Genomic DNA, 22576 nt, shown 5'->3' with positions numbered 1-22576 from the left:
CAAGGTGTTTCAAGGCTACACTGCCTTCACCCACCAGCTATACAACAATTTCACATCAGGCATTTAACACTTTCTTTTATATAGAGAGACTTATAATACAACATCCCAACATTTCTAGGGATTTGGACATTGAGAGACTTAATTCAAATGAGAAGAGAGAGATATAGTTAAAGATAAGGATGTTTCATTAGATGTGTTATCTCTGAAGGAACAAGAGTGCACTCTACTACGACTTCTTAGTGGAATTTCCACGTGTTCTCAGCCCAACCTCATGGAACTACCATCAGGTATTATCAACCCACTAGCCCTAGGTTCCCCCACCTCTAAAAAGTTGTCAACCAACACAATCTCTAGTGGATTTATTAGCCTTATAAGGCACAAACACTTCTCAATGATTATCAGTCGACAAGCCCTTTGGGTTTCTCAGTTAGACGATTATCTAAGCTTCTCTCTCCCTAAACTATCACATTCTTCCTATTCTTTTATGCCATCTTAGAAAATCAAATTTATCATCAAGATCCTCTCAGCCTCCTTCTCCCGTTCCATCTTATATACTTTTGTGTCTGTGAATCACACATCATTTCTTTCTTACCACAAAAGCCTCTTAGCCCCCCCTTCTCATTAGGCGAATTTTGAGGTCTAAAATGGGCCTCCTAAGAAAAATGTACAACCAAAATAAACTTTATAAGAACCAATATGATTCAAGATGATGATGTCAACCATGGGGGATGATTCACCATTTTTGGAGTAAAAAAGTAAAAAAATTTAAAAATTTAAAAATAATAAAACTACTTTTTCAACTTAACGCCCTACAGTTTTGCTCAAATTTTGAGCAAGAGTACTCGTTGGATGCAAAATTTAATTTTTCATTCAAGAAGTACCCATGTTGCATACTTTTGATGGACCCTGTTACACAAAAAATGAGAAATACATGAAAAAGCGTGATTGTGATCACATTTTTCATGTATTTCTAATTTTTCGTGTAGCAGGGTCCATCGAAAGTAAGCAACATGGGTACTCCTTGGATGAGGAATCAAATTATGCATCCAATGAGTGTTGTCACTCGAAATTTGAGTAAACCCATAGGGAGATAAGTTGAAAATACAAGTTGAAAAAATAGTCTTTTCTTTTTTTCCTCTAAAATTTGATGATGTAATCTAATATTATTTTATTATTTCCACTATTGTTTTATAATTTCTTTAGGAGGTCCATTTTAGACCTCAAAACTCCCCTAATGCGTTGTTTTTCTAACTCCTAAAGGAGTGTCTCCTCCCATTTTTACACAAACCAACCATCTACCCCTACCGTGGGTCTACGCAAACCCTCCTCATGAGCAACACGACCCATACTCATTAATTTTGTCATTTTCCTTTGCTTGTAGTTTTTTCCCATAAAGAACATGGACATGTCCTTGTTTTTCAACTGAAATAATAACACAATAAGCTCCATTAAGGCAACTCAATCAACCCATGACTGATATTAAAATATCTAATTCCTCAAGCAATGGAATCTGTGTCCCCATTTTAATTTATGGTTACATAATTAAAAAGAAATGTTCACAAGGGGATTTAACTCACAGGGGATGTCACAATCCTCACCCCCTTAGAGGAACATTGTCATCAATGCTTTTATTCCAAAATAAAAAGGAAAACATAATTAAACTAAGAAAAAAATGATTTGGAGATTTATATTTACAACTCAACTACAATTACAATTCACATATACAGTCACTTGCCCAGGAACTCAATGGATGTATACCCATTAAATTGGTCATCTTCTAGTGGCTCTTTTGCAATATTCTTATTGCCTTTGTTGTGCACTCTAATATCTTCAAGTTGTTGCTTGTTTTTCCTACAGCGAACTCCATTCACCCAAATTGGGAAATTCCCATGCTTCTCTATAACATGGAATGGAATCTCTCATGAGATTCATCATAAAGAAATTGTTAAAAAATAAATTATACCTCTTGTCTTGTACTTTGAATGGGTGCTCAATCATTCACACACATGTTTTTAACAAATTCCATCTATCAGGTGTTCTCAATAACTCCTCATTGTTACATCACAAGGCTATAAATCAACGCAAGGGTTCATGCAGAGCACAAAGAGTCCCAGTTAATCCTTGGAGAGAGAGATATAGTTAATAATTAATAGTTTTTATCAGCTACTTTACTCCTAAAGGAATAAGAGTGAAATCTCTAGTAGCTTAGTGGAACTTCCATCAGTGTTCTCAGCCCAACTTTGCGGAACTACCATAAGGTGTTATCAACCCACTAGCCCTAGGTGCCTCTACCTCCATAAAGGTAACTAACATAGTCTCTAGTGGATTTATCGGCCATGTAAGGCACAACCACTACTCAATGATTATCAACCAACAAGCCTTTTTGGTATTCTCAACTAGACTATCATCTAAGCTTATCTACTCCACCAAAATCTCTTCTTGCATCAGAATGATGCTTAGTGGAGTACATGCCCAATCCCGCAATCAAGGATTCCAATCATTAATTAATATAATTGTTGCGACAACCATCAACACTTCCTTTTCATCCACGGGATACATGATCATATACAAGTCATATTCGTATGACATTAAAATCATCAATCAATCAGGGATTTCCCCTGCCCCATTCATTCCTATTTCAACTAGGAATCTCATTGGACAACTTATTATGTCATTTATCTGGCCATTTGCATTTACACATCAAAGAATAAAAATTATACAATCATTCTTCCATAAGAATGATTCCTAACAAGACCCTGTCAAACACAATGGCATTTATATATATATATATATATATATATATATATATATATATATATATATATATATATATATATATATATATACACATCAGTGTTGGGTAATTTAATTGAAGGTTAATTGAATTAATTAATTGTCAACCAAGGTTCGTGTACTTTTGAAGTGCATGTGCACAATATATGCTAGGAGTTCTATTTTTTATTTTAAAAGATGAAATTTGAGCTAGATATAAATGGAAATAGATTAACTCAAAACATTACTACACACATGTTATTTCCATCACAATTACTCTTTTAAAAGAAAATCAAACTTCAAGGAAAAACAATTGAAAATCTGACTATCAAACTGAATCGAAATTTAAACTATTGCAATAAGAATTATAAGTTACTCTAATTGAATTGAATCAAAATTTAATCTAGTACAACAAGAATCAAAAGTTATTCTACTTGAACTGAATTGACAATATATTCTAATGACAGAATCAAAATTCTAATTCTACTTGCAGGAAATTGAAATATTCTAAATGCTTTTACAAATCAAAATATCCATTCTATTCAATAGAAGAGGAAATTTAAATCTAATTACTTCAGCAAAATAGCAAGCTAAGATGTAACTCTGAGGAATTACTAATTTGTGTAGTTATGATTGGAATTTCTCTTTCCATTGCTCATGAAATCAAAGTAAAAACGTCTAAATAAAATGTTGTGGAAAGAAAATATTTTTGTCTTTTATGAGCGCTTAGCCTGTTCAAAATACTGAAGATTAAACCAAACACTAGTGAACAAAATACCAATCAAAAGCATTAACTAACTGTGATGAAGAAGAGACTATTCATGAAAATAAGTTAAAATTAACATAACCAGAGACCAAACTAATATTACATCTTTCCATGGGGCCCTCTTGTTGAGTGCAAGCACGAAATAGAATATCAAACTATTTAGACACACATTAATCACGAAAGGAACAAAGCGATTTGTATTAAACGTTGATGTCTTCAATAGAAAATGATTACACATTAAAAAAAAAGTAACGATGTCTATTACTTCACTTAGGGCCTTTTATAATCCTATATTAAATAATTATCTTAAGATTCATAAGCTGAGAATAAAGTTTTTACTTTGACAACTAAGAAATTAAATCAAAATTAGAGTCTTTCTTTTCATTATTTGCTACTAAAAGAGAAAATCATGAGAATATTTTGATTTTACATATCAATTCCAGATTATACTCGTCCAAATCCATTCTCGCTTGATAATACCATGATCATCCTTCAAACCCTGCACACCATTTGAGTATTATAACCAGAGTTGACTTCTAGTTTGACCATTAGATCTCTCAAACCAAGTAGATTTCCATATCATTGTGATAGGTGAATGTTTATATGTCAATCACTTTCCATCTACTTATATCCTTTTTTCCTTCTCCACTGCACTAGAACCTGTCTAACCATGGATGTTATTGTAGAATCTTTGGTTAGTTGCAGAATGAGTGCAATTCGATAGCTATAAGAGTGTTTTGATTAAATTTCATAAATAAACAATAGATTATAAACCATGAATAGTTGATACCTTTTATGATGTTTGAGCACATGTGAGGTGACCTTTAAACTTGGAAATGTAGCAAAACTATCATGAAAAGTAAAGCAAAATGGTTATAAAAAAGAAGACAATTTTGGACTTCAACATTCCCCCACACCGAGGGTTTTACATGTCCTCATGCATAAAAAATTCAAAAATTTCCAAGTATTTCGTTCATTGTACTATCTCCAAATCTTGGATCAAGACATCCAAGCTAGTGTCTTCTTTTTTCTTCTTAACACTGAATGTTACTCTTGGTTTCTTCATTAAAATCATGCTTTGCAACCCTCTAACTTTGCTTCTAAGAAACCTGTTATTATCCTTGAGTTTCTTGTTTTTCTTATACCAATGGCACAAATGCAAACGTATATTATCATTTTGAGTCCTCAGAATTTCATTCTGCACCTTGTTTGAGATGTTTGTTCAATGCTTCTAACTCATATATATCCCATTTTAAAGAATCTTCAATATTGTATTCTTTTTTAGGAATATCATCAGTTAAAGGAACTTCTTCATTGAAAGCATCTTCATATTCATTTTGGAGAGGATAATTTACCTTTTGTTGTGCTCTTTTCTCCAGTGATTCCACATAATCATAGATTTGTTGTTGGATTGGGTCAATTTCAGGTGTCTTCCTGGTTGGACTTGGAGTCTGATAAAATGGTGATGCTATGGCTTCTTCACTCATGCTATGATATTCTTCCTCAAGGTCAACTATTTTTGGTGACTATATGCTTAAACACCTAACAATGTTTTTTCTCCTTCTTAGTTTTACTTATGGCTCCTCTGTCTTTTGGATGCTTTTTCTTTTGCTTATTTTCCTTTGTTTATTATCCACTAGTTTTTCTTATTTTTGTTCTTCAAACTACTTGACACTTGTGTTGGCTTTCTTCCTTTTAACATGTTCTTTTTCATTTTTCTATCTAATATTATCCAAGAACTGAAAAAGAGGAGTGTCATATTCAAGTACCTCTGGTGAAGTTTTTGTTTTTTTTGCTTCATTAACAATCAAACCCTCTTCTTCATTAATGGGTTCATGGTTAGGGTTTGAGACTATTATGCACTAACTTCTTCTATTTTTCGTAACCATTTCTTCCTCCTGAGCTTCTATGAAATGATTGCAGACCAAAAAGCTTTTCCAATTATCTCCCTTGGCCTTCAAATGTGTTTCAATGATAATTTTAATTAATCCATGGTGATATAGGGCATTGTCTAGGGTTTTCAACTCTCATTGTACATTGGAAACAATTTTCTTGAGACTACAAAGTAAGAAGTATAGTAAATTTAATTCATTTCCATTAATGAAGTGCATTAAGAGTTGAACATGGTAGAAAAACATGGTGCCATATCTCCCCTCACAAGTTAATAATTTTTGAATGACTAGCAACAAATTCCTCCACTTAGTTTTCAATGTAGTCACTAGTATCCCCTTTTTGAAAATAGAAGTATCCATACCTGGGTCTTGGAGGAAGATTTTCCACTCTTTTTCTTTGATTTTCCTATTTTTGAACTAGCTTTCTTCATTCCTATGTAAGTTTATTTCTTCCGCCATTATGGAATCTATGAGTATTAGCTTATTTTTCCCAATCTACACCTCTACTCCACCAAAATCTCGTGCAAATGATTTCGTAACCTTTGTCTCTTGCCCATCAAATTTCTCAAAGAAATTGAGCCAACCCACCCACTATAGCCGATCCTTGACCTGTGGATATGCTTGAAGGAATTTTACTCCACTGGGTTCTGATTTGATATGGCAATGACACCCATGGTGAGGGAAGAATTTTGATCCTCAATTGTTTCTCTTTGAAAAGGTTTGCAAAGGTAAATGGAATGATGGTCGATAAGGCTGGATAGTCTGAGGATGTCATGTGAGGGTGAACTGAGTTTCTTTTGGCCGTATTCGATTCATAGTTAAACTTCTCCTTTTATGTCAATGATTGCCACAATCGTTAGATCCAATTTTATAGGATCATTAGAATTTAGGCGATTTTGGAGAGACTTTGATGTGACAACTCAAGGTATGATGAAAATGTAAGGTTATAAGGGTTATGATTGTAGAGGTATAATGGTAGGTGTTGATACATGGTCTAGGATTTGCCCAATTTTATATGTATCAGGGTCATTCAATGAGTTTATAAATCTAATTCTCTTAAATTAAAAATAATCTAACATACCTTAGCACATACCTCTTTGATATATTTTCCTTTGTTGTAGGTTTTGGAAGCTTCTTTCAATGTAGGTTGATATAGGTTGTAGAATTTGAAGTTGGCTGCAAGATATAAAGTTGGATACATAATATCACGAATTCAATAGCTATTCATTTTAATAATTTGTTGTTTTTGATGGAGTGGGGTCTTATTGTTTCTACTTCCTAATGAAACTTGAACAAAACTAGGGCTCAAAACTGCTTCTTTAGACCTGTAAATTTATTAGAAAAAGAGGGGTAACAAGAAGATGGGAAAAAGACAAGGAATGTGAAAATCTAAATTGCCAATAATTTTTGGTCTTCGTTTATTATTTTCTGTAAAGACATGCCAAAATGTTGTTTTTCATGTCTATACTTATTATTTTATATTTTCCTCTCCTTTTTTATTTTTTTTATCTGAGAAATGAAAATTACAATTGGGTTGGAGGATGAGGAGAAAAATATCCTTTCTCAACCAATTTGAAATCATAATTATCTTGCAAATGTTTGACAAATTCTTCTCTTGTTAAGGGCTTATGATATAATTTTAATCTATGACCATTAACAAGGAAGGTATTTTTTCTTCATCAATGGTTTTGATTCTAACTTCTCCATTATTAAAGACAATACCGATCTCATAAGGAACAAGCCAGTGAGTTTGAAATTTTCCTTGAAAATATTTGAATTTAGAGTAAAAAAGAAGAGCTCAATCACATGGCTTGAACCTTTTAGCTTTGATGAATTTGTCATTCCATCTTGATATTTGTTGTTGAACTATGTTGGTTCTTTGGGAAGCCTCTTATCGAATCTCATCTATCTCATTCAATTGTGTTGCCCTTTGTTTCTAAGCTTCAGATAGATCAAGGACCAATTTTGTTGTTGTTCTAAAGGTATCCACTTGGAACTCAATTGGAAGAAAAACTTTCTTTCCATAGACAAGCTCATAGGGAGTATGTCCATTTATATTTCTCCATGTGGTACAGTATGCCATAGTGCCTCTGGAAGCCTTTCTTCTCAATCTATTCTATGAAAATGCACATTCTTGGTTAGAATTGCTTCAAATTTCCCATTGGCTTGTGGATGATATGGAGTAGACTTATGATGTTTGATTTGTATTGCTCCATTATTTTCTGCACCAACTTGGATGTGAATTGAGTACCTTGATCTGTCACAATTTCCCTTGGGACATCAAAAAGAGTAAAAATATTCTCAAAAATAAATGTAACTACAACATTTTTGGTAGAAAAATGAAGTGTTTTAGCTTCTACCCATTTTGTAACATAATATGTACAAACAAGTATATGCCTTTTCTGTTTATATGGAGGATTGATTAGACCAATGAAATCTATAGCCCATTTTTCAAAAGGCTCTACAAGTACCTGTGGTTGTAGAGGTATCTCGTCTGATGAAATAGCCTTTCCCATTATTTGGAAAATATCACATCTCTTGACATATTCCTTGGCATATTAAAAAGATAAAGACAATAATATCCCAAAAGAAGGACTCTATAAACAATTCTTCTATCAGCAAAGTGTCCTCCACATGGTTCATCATGAAAAGCTTTCAATATTTTTGGTACTTCATCTTCTCGAACGCATCTTCATATGATTAATTCAAGTCCAATTTTGTATAATTCTCCCTTTATCCAAGAATAAGATGCACTGGGTTTGATAACTTTTTGCTTCTTTTTGGTTGATAACTGTGGGGGTAACTTTCCTGTAGCCAAATAGTTAGGAATATTTACAAACAAAGGAAATTTAATAGATATCACAAAAATATATTCTAAAGGAAAATTATATTTTACAGTAACATCATTATTATCATTCTTCATTCTAGAAAGGAAATCAACAACTATGTTTTCTTTTCCTTGTCTGTCAAGAATAGTAATACTGAATACCTGCAACAATAAAAACCATTGTGTGATCTTGCCACATTAGTAATTAGTTTATTCATTAGATGTCTAATAGCATAATGATATGTATGAATGAAAGTTTCATAACCAATGATATAATGTCGAAACTTATTAATGGCATGCACAACAACAAAAAACTTCTTTTCTGTTACAGTATAATTTAACTTTGCAGGAGCCAAATTTTTACTTGTATAATAAATAACATAAGTATTTTAAACCTTTCTATCCCATCACAATGCCTAAAGTTGTATTTGAGGCATCAATTTAAATTTGAAAAGGAAGAGACCAATTAGGTCCCCTTAAAATTGGTGCTTCAATGACGCAAATGTTTTTTGGCAGTCAGAATTCCAAACAAAATCACAACCTTTTGTAAGAAGTTTAAAAAGTAGAGAGCCTATTTTTGTAAAGTTTTATATGAAACTTCTATACTAACCTGTAAAACCAAGAAATTTTCTAACATCTCTTTGACAGGTAGGAATTGAAATTTTAGAAATTACTTCTACCATTGATGTATCCACCTTAATTCCATAACCTTAAATATGATGGCCTAAAAAAATTCCCTCATTAAACATCATAAAACATTTATCATGAATTAATGAAATATTTGCTTCTTTACACCTAATGAGAACTTTTTCTAATTTTTCAAAAGCTTCTTCAAAAGTATTTCGATAGACAGTAAAATCATCTATGTAAATTTCCACACAATCATGAATTGGATCAGAAAAGATAACTCAGACTGCTCATTGAAATGTTCCAGGTGCATTACATAACCCAAAAGGAAGTACCCTATAGGCATATGTACCCCATGGGCATGTAAAGGTTGTTTTGTCTTGATATTTTGGTGCCAATTTGGTTTTGGTTATATCCACTAAAACTATCAAGAAATTAAAAGTATTTTTTCCCTACTAAGTTATCTAGTACTTGATCTATAAAAGGTAGTGGAAAATGATATTTCAAAGTAGCTTTATTCAATTCCCTATAATAAATGCACACTCTCCATTTTCCATTCTTCTTTTGAACAAAAACTAAAGGTGAAACCCATTAACTATCTAATATCGGATAAATGAAATTCACATTAAGTAACTTTTGTAATTCCTTCTTAACATTTTTTCTCAGATTACTGCTCATCCTTCTCTGAGGTTGTCTAACTGGTTTGGAATTTTATTGGATATAAATATGATGCATACATTTTGAGGATCAATTCCATTTATATCAGTGTATTCCCATGCATAATTAGAGGAATGTTTTTGTAGCATCTTTATCAACTTTATATTTTGAAATTCTTCCAAGTTGTTATTGATGTTTAATGTTTCACCTAGAAATATTTCTACTAAAGAGTTGCCAAAATTTTCCATAGAATGTAAAGCCATTTGATGAGATGATAAATATTCAATATTACATTGTTCTTGAAAAACTTGATCTTGCTCACAATACGAAGAAGAATCATTATTGTTTGTCAAATTTATTAATTGATCTTCCTCATCTATTTGTGACAGAGTAAATACTGGTTGAATATCATTAAAGTATTCATCATCGCCATCTATCTAAACTTCATTTTATACTTTGGTTATTGTTTTTGCAGGCGGATACAATGTGAATTTATTATAGAGCTACCATCAGAGATATAAATATCACCAGATCTAAAACTTATGAATGCATCGATTGTAGCTATCTAGGGTCTACCAAGGATCAATATGTCCTAGATTATTCTTGGGAGCTAAAATCATAAAATCAATAGCATACTGCCATGAATCCAAAGATACAAATACATCTTCTAATATACCATCTGGTTTGATAATAAATTTAACTACTAATTGTAGTAATGTTAGGGTTTATTGAAGATTCAGAAGCTTCAATTGATCCATAACTTGTTTGCTCATAATATTGATGGTTGCTCCTAAATCAATCAAGGTGTTCGGAATTTCGATACCATTAATGTGAACTTTTACAATAGGGCTTCCTAGATCTAGATATTTTTGAACTATTGGTTTCACCATCAAAATATGTGCAATCTTTCCAAACAATTAAATTTTCTTGACATCTTTTATTTTTCTTCCTGGTTTTTTAATAGACGTCTCCTTAATTGTTTTTTCAAATATTGGTATTTCATTTATAGATCGAATTACAGGAATTTTGAAGAAAATATTTTTCAATTAAGCATATCATATTGTGGTAAAACAATTTGCCCTTTTATTCCCTTATCAATTTTGAGCCTTTTAGGAAAATATGGATTTTGTAAGGAAACAAAAGGTTGTTCTACTAAAGGAATTGTATAAGTTGGGTCTATTTGGTTGTCATATAAAAGTGTAGGAACATACACTACAAGGGAATACCTTCTAGCAGAGGTCTTTGCAGAAGCCCCTATAAAAATAGCCCAAAAATCCGTCTGTAGTGGAATTCACTAGTGGAGGTGGGCAGGCAAATGTTTAAGCATATGTTTTTGGATAGTACGTATACAATATACAAATGCATCAGTGCTTTACTATCCATACAACACCAGTAACAATGTAAACTTTGAAACGAGAACTATAAACTCAAAACGAGATCTCTAGCAAAAAAACTCCAAAAAAACATCAAAAACAATACTAAAAACAAAAAGTGTTGATGCTGGAATATAACTTTTTTTTTTCTAGGGTAAATTTTCAACATGTTTTAAAAATGGTATTGAAAACCAATTTTTTCTGCAAAAATTGTGCAAAAAACTCCCTGAAAACGAAAAGTGTTGATGCTGGAATAACACTTTTTTTATAGGGTAAACTTTCAACATGTGTTGATGAAATAACGTCTGTTTGTTTTTTGTTTTTAATTAATTAATTAGTTTGATTTTTATATTTATTTTCAAAATAATTTTTTAAAATTTTGAAATAATGGCGTAAATATTTTATCATGACTCTGGAAAACATTAAAATTTCAAAAGAATAATTAAAACATAAATGTAAAAATAAAAACAATGAAAAAAAACAAAAAAAAAGTTAAAATAAAAATAACAAAATGTAAATAATATATATATCTATATATATATATATATATATATTTAACTGTAACGGTTATAGATTTTATTTATTTGGAAAGATCTTGGGTCTTTGCCGGAGCGACCCCTATTACATTGCAGAGTTGTAACTGTTGCTGATTTTGATCTACTAGATTTTCAGGGCATTTGTACAAAACTTTCATTGTTTACAATTAGCAGTCCTTTCATAAGAGAGCTGCCTTTGTTTGCCATTTGATCAGCTTCGCTATTTGACTTTCTAAGAATATGATAAAACTTGCACGTGTCAAAGTCTAGGAGAACTCTCTTTAATCTGTCTAGAATTTTGTTGAGGCTAGCATTCTAAACAGTGTCCCCAAATTTAGATTTGTTATTATTATCTCTGAATCTATGAAAACTTGAAGATCTTTGACTCCTTTGTCTCTTGCAATAAGGCAAGCTTTGAGGAGCCTAATAATCTCTGCTTGGTTGTTGGATTTCTGGCCTAATCCCCAGCTAAAACAGTCTTTTGAAAACCCATCCGGTGAGAAGATGACCCCCCCAGCACCAGCGCACCAGGATTACCTTTGGATGCTCCCTCAAAGAAAATTGTGGATAAGTTTTGAGTCCGCCACCAAGATTGAAAATTGTCATCATCGTCTCTTATGCGCCAATCCGGATTGACCTTTTGAGGAGAGAGTAGATGCTTACGCGGATAAGGCACTAGCAGGCCTAGCCACCTCTTTTCTTCAGGCAGTAACAAAGGATCATCTTTAAAATACTATTGTTGGGCCACTTCCAGGAGAAAGGATTTAGCTTTTGCAGCTACTTGCAATGGTGAGTGCCTCATCTCTCTGAAAATCAGCTGATTGCGGGCCAACCAAAGCTGCCAACAAACATATTTGGGGAGTGCTGTCCAGATTTTGCACCAAAATGATTTGGGAGGGATGCATTGGGAATAGAAGAGACTCCATGAGGCAAAGAGGTCTGAGACAGAGATTTGGGAAGGAAATGAAATCTGAAATTCCTATAAAATGATTCCCCATACCTCTTTAGCAAAAATTCACTCCAATAAAAGGTGTTGGGCTGATTCGAAATTGATGCTGCATAACACACATCTATGTGGCCCTGCTATGTTCCTTTTTTCCATGTTATCACCAGTTAGGAGTTTATTATGGGCCAGAGTCTAGAAGAATAAATTCACTTTTTGTAAGGCTAGGGAATCTCAGACATTCTTCCAGAAGGCCAGAGTTTGACTACTGTTTCTTGAGGCCTGCAATGCTCTATAACCTGCAGCTGTGGTGTAGACTCCAGACTGGCCACAACCCCAGCTATCTTTCATGGATCCGTTGACAAGGGCAGCGTCCTCCAGCAGATCTTCGAGCAGGGTTTGTTGAGGGGATAACCGGGCAGGGACTCCATGAAAATCACATCCTGCCTAATCTCCACGTTGATCCCAATTTGAAAGGTCGTATATGCTGTTGACTCCTGCTTGCTTCAGCCAGTCCCTGAGATCTGTTATGTCCTCTTTGTTGTTCAGAGGTTCTTTCCCCATAATACTATCGAGACACAGGTGGGTGCGTTTGCCATTACCAGGAATCCTTTAGACCTGTTTGTTGAAGAAGTTGCTGCTTCTACAACATAATTTCCACACCTGCATGCAGTTTGTTGTATTAGTGTTGTGAAGGTTGATGAGGGATTTGTTGGGTCCATACTTTGTACGCAGCGTGACGCTAACCAGATGAGAGGGCTCATGGATCAGCTTCCACAAAATCTTTCCTCCCAGCGCTAGATTGACGAGAGCGGGGTCTCTAATTTGCAGCCCACCTTCTGCCATTGTTTTTTTTACCACTTCCCAGTTCACCAGATTCATTTGTTTCGTTTCCCTTACCTCCCTGCCACAAGAAGTCTCTGAGCAGTTTGGAGATCTGCTCCATCACATTTCTTGGTGCTAGGAGAAATGCTGCCTGGAAGATTGGTAGCACTGACAGCATGGATTTAATTAAAATTACTTTGCCTCCCTTCGTCAGCCAGTAGCCTCCCCATGCTACAATTTTTGTTTTGATTTTAGAGATTATTTCGCTCCATAGCGATCTTTTATTGGCTCCAGATATGATGGGGAGACCCAGGTACTTAAATATGTCCCATGTTGCTTGACCTTTGAATCCGAGGAGAGTGGTTATGCCAGTGAGTTCCCGCTGATTTATATTCCAACTGAAGACTTCGCTTTTTCTCTTGTTGATTAAAGCCCCAGAGGCTCTGCAATAAATTCTGAGTACAGTGTCAATAGCTTTGGCTATTCTGGTGGAAGCTCCACTAAGGAGAAGGGAATCGTAAGTAAAGAGGGCATGGTTTAGGGCATCTGCTCCATGGGAAGGTTTGAGACCCGGAATGTTGCCATTAAGTCTTTCAACTGTGAGCTTACGACTAAGGGAGTCTGCCATTATGATGTACAGGAATGGGGAGAGAGGGCGTCCCTGCCTGATTCCTCTCTGAGCTTGGAAAAAATTTGTAGGGTGGCCATTGACTAAAGGGGCAATCCACGGTTTGTCGATGCAAGCTTTAATAAGATGAACAAAGTGGGTCGAAAAGCCAAAGGAGAGAAGGACTTTGCTAAGGAAAGTGTGATCAACTCTATCGAAGGCGTTTGCCATATCTAATTTAATCAACATACATTTCTTGTTCCACTGCTTGCTTGAATGTATAGTCTCCTAAACTTGGATTACATTGTCTAGAATATGCTTGCCTTCCACGAAACCACCTTAAGAAGAGGATATCAGTCTTTTTAACAATGGCTTGATCCGATTTGCTAACAGTTTAGCTAGAATTTTATATGAAGCATTACACAACGAAATGGGCTTGAATGTTGCAAATGACTCAGGGTTGGTGTCTTTGGGGTTAAAGCGAGGTAAGTGGAGTTGGTTCCTCCACCTATCTTGGATTTTTTTCATAAACCAACTTATCATTTTGTGGAGATCAGCCTTGATAAGGTGCCAAAAAGCTTTGTAGAAATGGATTTTGAATCCATCGGGCCCAGGAGCCTTGTCTGCGTCCATGGACCAGATAACGTTTATGATTTCCTCCTTAGTGATTGGCCTGCAGAGAGTTGCGTTATCTTCAGGGCTGATGAGAGAAGGGATGTTAGAGAGGAAGTCAAGAGCTTCCTCATTGTTGCTTTGAGTTCCTTCTCTGTATAGATTCATGAAATGGTTTTCAGCGGCAGCTTTGACTTGATTAAACCCTTTGTAGACATTGCCCTCAGCTATTTTGATTTCTGCTATATGATTCATGGACAATCTCGCTCTATATTGCCGGTGGAAGAAGGAGGTGTTCAGATCTCCAACCTTCAGCCACAGACTTCTGGATTTGAGTCTCCAGTATTCTTCTTCCTTTCTGAAAGATTGATGTGTGGATCGTTGGGATTTTATTTCTTTTTCCAGCAACTCTGCTATGATATCTTTGCTTTCCATCTCTATTTGCAGGGTCTGCAATGACTGGACTGACTCCTTTCTTTGATCGGTAGGAGAAGGGGCTGGTCTCTTTATCTATTCCTTTAAAGCCTATTTTTTGGCTTTCAACTTTTTCTCCCAGACTTAGCTTGGGGATCCTGAGAAGGTTTTGGCCCATGCTGCCTTCACTGTCTCTAAAAAACCTTCTCTCTCGATCCAAAGAGGGTTGAACTGAAACGGAATAGGTCTCAGGTCTTCTTCATCTTCCAAGAGGAGCTGAATAGGCTTATGATCAGAGGCAATTTTAGGCAGAATTTTTGTGATGATTATCTTTTTGTTCATCATTATGGAGCTTTGCACTAGGAATCGGTCTAAACGAGATGAAATGTGGTCTGTTCCAACCCTGTTATTGGACCAAGTGTAAATGCCACGGACAGGATTGAAGTCCAAAAGGTCCCAGCGCTGAGAGAGCTTGTCCACCATGTCTAGCATGGGGTCTCTGATGCTTGACCCCCCCCCCCCCCCCCCCCCCCCCTCTTCTCTTTTGCTTTCATAATGATATTAATATCCTCGGCTATGATGATATTGCTGGGAGAAGACTGCTCTAAAAAGGCAGAGAGAGAATTCCAACATTCTCGTTTTTCATAGTAAGAAACCGGGACGTAAAGATTGAAGAGGGAGATAGACAACTTACTTGCTTTGTGCATCAGTTCCGTGAAAATCCAGTGCTGAGTTTCATGATGATTTTTCAGATGGAATAGGTCTTCATTCCAGAGAGTTGCCAACCCTCCAGAAGTTCCCCTTGAGCTGATTGGTTTGCCTGTTCTTTTATTCCACTTTGAACTGCTAATCTCTAGAAGAGCTTGGCCTTCTATTTTGGTCTCTTGGAGCATGAGGATATCTGAGGGTTCTGCTTTCATAGGGTCCTTAACTGCTTCAATTTTAGAAGGATTCCCCAGTCCTCTACAGTTCCAAGAGACGAGATTCATTATTTACTTAAGGGGGGGTTGAGGCCTCCCTTGGAAGGCCTTGGTCTGATATTTCGCCCAATAGACATTTCTATTGTAGCTTGACTTCCTTGTATTTTGAGTCTTTCTGCCTCCTCCTCCCTCTTTTCTTTGCGGGATTTCCTTCCTGCTTTTTTCGTTAGTCACTCGTAGGTTTCATCCTCCGAAGAACCAGAGCTTTCCACTAGTTTTTTCCTTGCTATTTCTGCATATGAGGGGTTGGAGGGACTACCTTGGATGGCCTCGTACTGTATTGCTTCCCCTACCTCTTTGTTTGAAGGTGGAGTGTCTGCCTGTTCTACATTCTCCTGGAGTAGAGTTACTTGGTTAATCTGAGCACTTTCTATCCCATTTGGAGTTGCTTCCGTTTCCTAGTTGGATTTGGTGCTGCTAGGGCTTCTGTCCATATTGCCTTTGCCTGTGCCTTTTTCTGAGGTTGCATTTTTCTGGACTAGGGTCCATTGTTCCCCATTTTGTTTGTCTACTTGTTCCTCAACTTTATTTTTACAGTTCTTTGCAAAGTGTCCATGACCATGGAAATGTCTACATTTAAAGGGTAGTTGTTCATAGTCCAACTCTTGGACATGCGTTCACCCAGCAACAACGAGTTTGATAGCTTCCGGTAACCCCTCTTCTAGATCCACTTCTACGCAGATGTGGGTGCATGAATACTGTTCTTTTCTCGCAGCTTGATCTATGTATTTTCCCAATGCATTACCTATGATCTGGAGGGATTTTTGATTCCAGCAGTGAAGAGGCAAATGGGGGAGCCTAACCCAGTCCGGGACAGCAGAGGGGATGTCCTGGGTGGGATCGAAATTAGGAGACCATTTGTTTAGATAAGGACCCTAGGGTCCCATGAAATACGGTCCATTTCTAAAAATTAAGCCTCTGTCATCTGGGTTTTCGAATACAAACACAAAGAATCCCTTACCTAAAAAATAACTTTTGACTCCCTCTTTGATCAAGGGCTTCCAGTTCCTTTGAGTCCATTCATCAATCGACTTGGGAGAGGGCCAGAGGCCCGTGAACTAACTTATGAGGCCTCTCTCCGCAAGGTTCAAAGCTGCTTTGCAGGTTTCTTCTTCTAGAAGGGCCACAGATGGAATTGTGTCCATTTTCTTAACAAACTTCTGCTGAATAGCTGAGGAAGGGCGCTTTGGTCCAGCGACTACCATGGATCTGAATGCAAGCACCTCCGGAGGTGGCGAAGGAGGGGGATCAGGGTCCCCGCTGGCCTCCATTGTCTGAAGCTGGACGATCGGATGGGCGCAGAGGCCAGGAGCGCGCTGGAGCAGTCGGCAGACCTAGCAGATCACATAAGTTTTGTGTACGAAGTGGAAAGTAGTCTGAAAATGTAAATAAAAATATATATTAAAAACAAAACATAAAATTAAAAAAATACAAAAAAAAAATCAAATATATAAAAAAAAGACCAAAAAAAAAATTCAAACATAAAAATAAAATAAAAAACAAAAAAATTAAGGAAAAAAAAAATCAATCATAAAAATGTTCAAAAAGAAAAACAAAATTAACCTATAAAAGATAAAAATTAAAAAAACTGTTTTTTTTAAATATAAATAAATAAATAATAACAATAACATTTTAAAAAAAAACATAAAAAAATGTCAAAAAAAATTATCATAAAAGAAATTGGAAAAAAAAAAAGAATTTAAAAAAACTATAAAATTAAGTAAATAAAAATACAAATTTTAAAAACCATTACAAAAAAAAAATAAAAATTTAAAACGTCTTAAATAATTTAAAAACAAAATTAAAAAACAAACAAACAATAATTAAAAAACTACTCAAATCAAATTAAAGACATTTAAAAAACACAAAAAAATATAATAAACTTAAAAAAAAAAAACAAAATAAACTCAAATTTGAAAAAAAAAACAAAAAAACCATTATATATATATATATATAGAGAGAGAGAGAGAGCGAGATTCAAACTTCCCAAAAAAAAAAAATTACGCCCCCACGGGCCCTATGCGACTGAGGGCCGATTCTATGGGGGCGTGGCCTTGGGCAGCGGAGGCGCGATTTATTTATTTATTTATTATTATTATTATTATTTTTTATTTTAATGGTTTTTTTTTGTTTTGTTTTGGTTTTTTTTTTTAAATTTAGTTTTTTTTTTAAGTTTATTATTATTTTTGTGTTTTTTTAAATTTTTTTAATTTAATTTTAATAGTATATATATATATATATATATATTTTGTTAGTCAAGTTTGTTTTTAAATTTAAATTTTATTAATTTTTAGGTTTTTGTTAATGGTTTTTAAAATTTTTGTATTTTTATTTACTTGATTTTATAGTTTTTTCATATATATATATATATATATATATATATATATATATATATATATATATATATATATATATATATATATATATTTCCAATTTTTTTTTATCGTTTATCAGATATTATTATTATTATTATTTTTAATGTTTTTTTTATTCTTTTTTTTATATATATTTTTATATTTGTTTTTTTAAATAGTCAACATTTAAAAAAAAGAAATAAGACAACTAAAAAATTTGTTAAGTAACCATGATTTAAAGAATAATTTGACATAAAAAATTAAAGTGTCAAAAAATGTAACATTTAAAAAAATATCCACACTTAATACATTAGAAATTTCAAAGTGTCAAAAATAAGCCCTCTAAAAAAAAGGGTTGATGCTACATCAACATGTTTTAAAATCAGCATGAAAATCACTAACATTTAAAAACAAATATTTATATTTGATACATAAGAAAATTTAAAGTGTCAAAAATATGCTCTGGAAAAAAAAAATAAAAAAAATAAATAAAAATAAATAAAAATAAATAAATAAATAAATAAATTTATTCAACATCACCACTTTTCAAAATCGATTGACTTTTTTGCTACCTCAACGAAACGGGTAATCGTATCAATTCTTGTTTCAAAGTTTACATTATTTAGTGACGCATAAAACATGGTGCACCGTGGGAAATTTATTTTTATAAAATAAAAAAACACAGTGCACTAAATAACATAACGCATTGGTGCTTGAATAATTGATAGCGCTAAAAAATGTTAACTTTTAAAAATTGTCGGTGTTATATACACTTGCAACACTAGTGACCTTCATGTAGTAAAATGCCCTGATGCATACCAAGACGGAGCATTGCTATAGTTTTTAAATTTCGAAAAAATGCAGCGTTATTTTCCAACAATGCACCGATGTTATAAATGTATTAAAACATACTGGGGCATCTTTTAAAAAGCACCGCTATGCGGTTTTTAATTTTTTTAAAAAGAGCAATGCTATAGTAAAACAAAGCACCGATGTTGTACGTGTATTAGAACGCATTTCCATAGATTTTTGAATTAAAAAAAAAAACATGGTGCTCTTGTATATCTTCTGCATTGGTGCAGTTATAGTAACGCACGAGAGGAGGGTTAAATAAGAAAACCCTCCTGACCATAAATTTTATTTTTACCATCTATAGTGGTGAAGAGCTTTGAAGCACCAGTGCCAATCTTTCCTCATGCAAGCACCCGAACATCGGTGCTTATCTTGCTCACCATCCTTTTGTACCATGCTCAATATCTAACTTTCAATTTTTTCAAAATAGTGGTAAAATTTGTTTTTCTCCATTATGTGTCAACAAGGCCTCCCCAATGACCAAATGTATAGTTAATGCCTATGTTTCTCTCTAATTTAATTTTGTAGCACATTAGAATTGAGAATTATCTTACAACTAGCCCAAAGGGCTTTAGATTGACGGTGAATGGGTGCACTGTTAAGGCACTCCTTGTGATAGGTCATTGGTTCAAATCCCCCGTGGGTGCTTACCTACCAAAAAAAAGAAAACTATCTTACACCTTTCACTATTTTTGAAAAAAAAGCCTCTGCAATGCGCTTGATATGTTCAACTCACACTGATAGCAGTGCACCCTGTAAATTTACAGGGTGTGCCCTAGTTCAGTGTGTGAACATAATGCACGCTATTGTTGTGGTGATTTTCATAAATGAAAACACACCAGGAAAGCCATAAATTGTACAACGGTGCGTACAATTTTTAGGTTACACCCGGTGTGTTTATATTTACCAAATGCATCGCAAAAATAATATTTAAAAATATAGCTATAGCTTGGTGTGTTCGATAACCTGAACATTCCATACCGGTGGGAAAATGTTATGCATGCGCACTAGTGCATACGTTTGATGTACCACTATGAAAATTAAAATTTGTGAACCAACAACTATGCCTCATACATATGTGTGCACCAATGATAGTGTGGTTGTGTTGGACAACGCACTGGAGTTGGTGCATGACTATTTTTTGGGCGCACTGATGAATTTTTTTTTAATTGAAAGTTACATTTTCATATTTATAAATATTTTTTTCATTTAATAAAAAAATGTATTTTATGTATGAGGTTGATGTATTTTAAATGTAAATAATGTAGCAGAGATGTTAACAGAGGGAGCAATAGCAGGAGCAGGAACATATGGTGGACCAATACAATATGGCATGAACATGGGAGGCCAGAGAGAAGGAGAGGGATTTACACCCTCGGCCATTTACTGCAGAGACTTAACTGCTCTTAAGGAATGTAGGCCTCCTCAACTATTATGAGGAGGCTACATCCCTGAAGGCACACTCTGTCTTATTAGTGCATCTGATCTATCAATGGAGTGTCTAGGAGTAGGGTTTCCATATTGGTCCTAGGGTAGCCCTTTGAGGAGGACATATAATTTATCACTAGACTATCTAAGAGAGGGGAGAATTTTCCCTAGATCTCTGATGTCCCCCATGGGGTTGCAACTGAGAGACAAATTTCCTACTCTTAGAGATATGTCGAGCCTCATATAGTTTGACCAATAGATTTTCAGGTGTGTGGTTGATAGCTACATATTTATTCTTTTTCTACATAGAAGGTTAGGCACCTCTCATTATTAGTCACCACCATTGCACACTTTAGTAGTGATAGGCAACACATTATTTGCACTCTTTTGTATTATGTCAATTCTTTGATTTAGGCACCATGTTGTATCAGATAGTCTGCCATTTTTTTTAACTCAGTGTCGTATGGTTTTAGATAGATGTTGTGCGTTGATACGTGGGAGGGTAATCTTCCCTTTCACTTTAGAGCTTTTTTGTTTATTTTTTGGGAGGTTTCCAGAGACGAGGCCTAGATTTGAACATCAGCCTCCTAGGTCGATTATTGAGGTCCAGGTTGGCATGTGGGCCCATTTGATGCCCAAGAGGAGCCTGTCGAAGTTTCTGGCCAGGATTTCCACCTAGGAATTGGAACTACTAGCCAGTGAGGATGACCATTTGTTTCTCTCGTTGGCATTTCCGTGTGCAGTGATTAATTAGATACAGTGTCCCAACATCGTCTTCATTGCGGTTGAGCGTCAAGATGATAGAGGTAATATTAATGTTTTTTTTTAATTATTCTAGTTTCATTTTATCGTTTTAATTAATTTGAATAAAAATTATTCTATCACATTATTTAACTTGCTTTATTAATGTGTTTAATGAAAATGTTTAATTATTGTTGTGTACTATATATTTTGTAGACATCGACACATTCGATGGGGACATGCCTCCTCCCCCATCGGATGGAGGAGATGAGGAGATGGGTGAGGCCCAAGAGGGTGAGGCACATCCTAAGGTGGGCGTGGGCATCCAGGGACATAGGGATGGTCTATGATTTCGAATGGAATACTACGATAGATTGGCCAGAGTTTTAGTGTAGGATGGAGTCCACCTTGTGAGGGCTCGAGATATTAGCATGGATCCTAGGTTTGTGGATCTCTACAGGAATTGTCCGCATGAGATAATGTCTCTTCTGCGTCATATTGTTGGAGCTAGTAGGCTAATAGCAGTGATGAAGGATGTAGAGCATGAAGCAGCAAAAATGTCATATGAGAGTGGTGATCATGATGATGAGTGTGGTGATCATGATTCTTTTGGTAGTACTACCCCATCAGATCATGGTCGTCAGGGAGTCAGTGATCCTCAGTCACCTGATGATGAGATTCCAAAGCTAGAGGATGTGCCTTATGTTTCTCCTGATAGAGCAGACCAATCACCTCCTCCTCCACCTCATAGTTCACTAGACCGAGTTGAGGCAGTATTTGAACATCCATCGTCTTTTGTTGCAGATCATCGACCTCGTCAGAGTTAGACATACATTGAGGCAGTAATTGACCATCCATCATCTTCTACTGCAGACCAAGTTGGCACTACTACATCTGTTGTATTAGATATTTGATTGTAGTTATTTGACTTGTGTGTATGTGTGTATGGTGCATTTTTTTGTTCATGTTTATGTACTTAATTTATATGTTGGTGTTGATGTGTTTATTTTTAGGTCACGTTAGATATGTTTTTTTAATGTGCTTGTAGATAGATGTGTATGTGATAGCAGTTATTTGACATGAGATGTATAATAATTTGAGGATGTGTGTGGTGATGATGTTAGATTACAATGTTTTTGTTTTATTAGATGTGATCATGATGATGATGCCCTATTAGATTATTAGATTTGTGTGCTAGTTAATGATGTTTATATGTGTTACAGGTGTATATAAATAGATGATGGTAGTGAATTCGAAAGTGTGTGTCTTAGATGATGTTTATGTTTGTTAGATGGTTAGCATCATGATGTTTATTTTTATGAAATAATATTTATTATAGATTATGTATTGGTGAACTCATATCAAACCCT

The sequence above is a fragment of the Pinus tabuliformis genome, chromosome 5_2 (assembly GCF_031772625.1).
Source record: "Pinus tabuliformis cultivar Carrire ecotype Pingquan chromosome 5_2, CPIR1, whole genome shotgun sequence".
In the NCBI taxonomy this organism is placed as follows: domain Eukaryota; kingdom Viridiplantae; phylum Streptophyta; class Pinopsida; order Pinales; family Pinaceae; genus Pinus; species Pinus tabuliformis.
The sequence above is the reverse complement of the archived record's forward strand: the minus strand, read 5'-3'. Positions refer to the sequence as shown.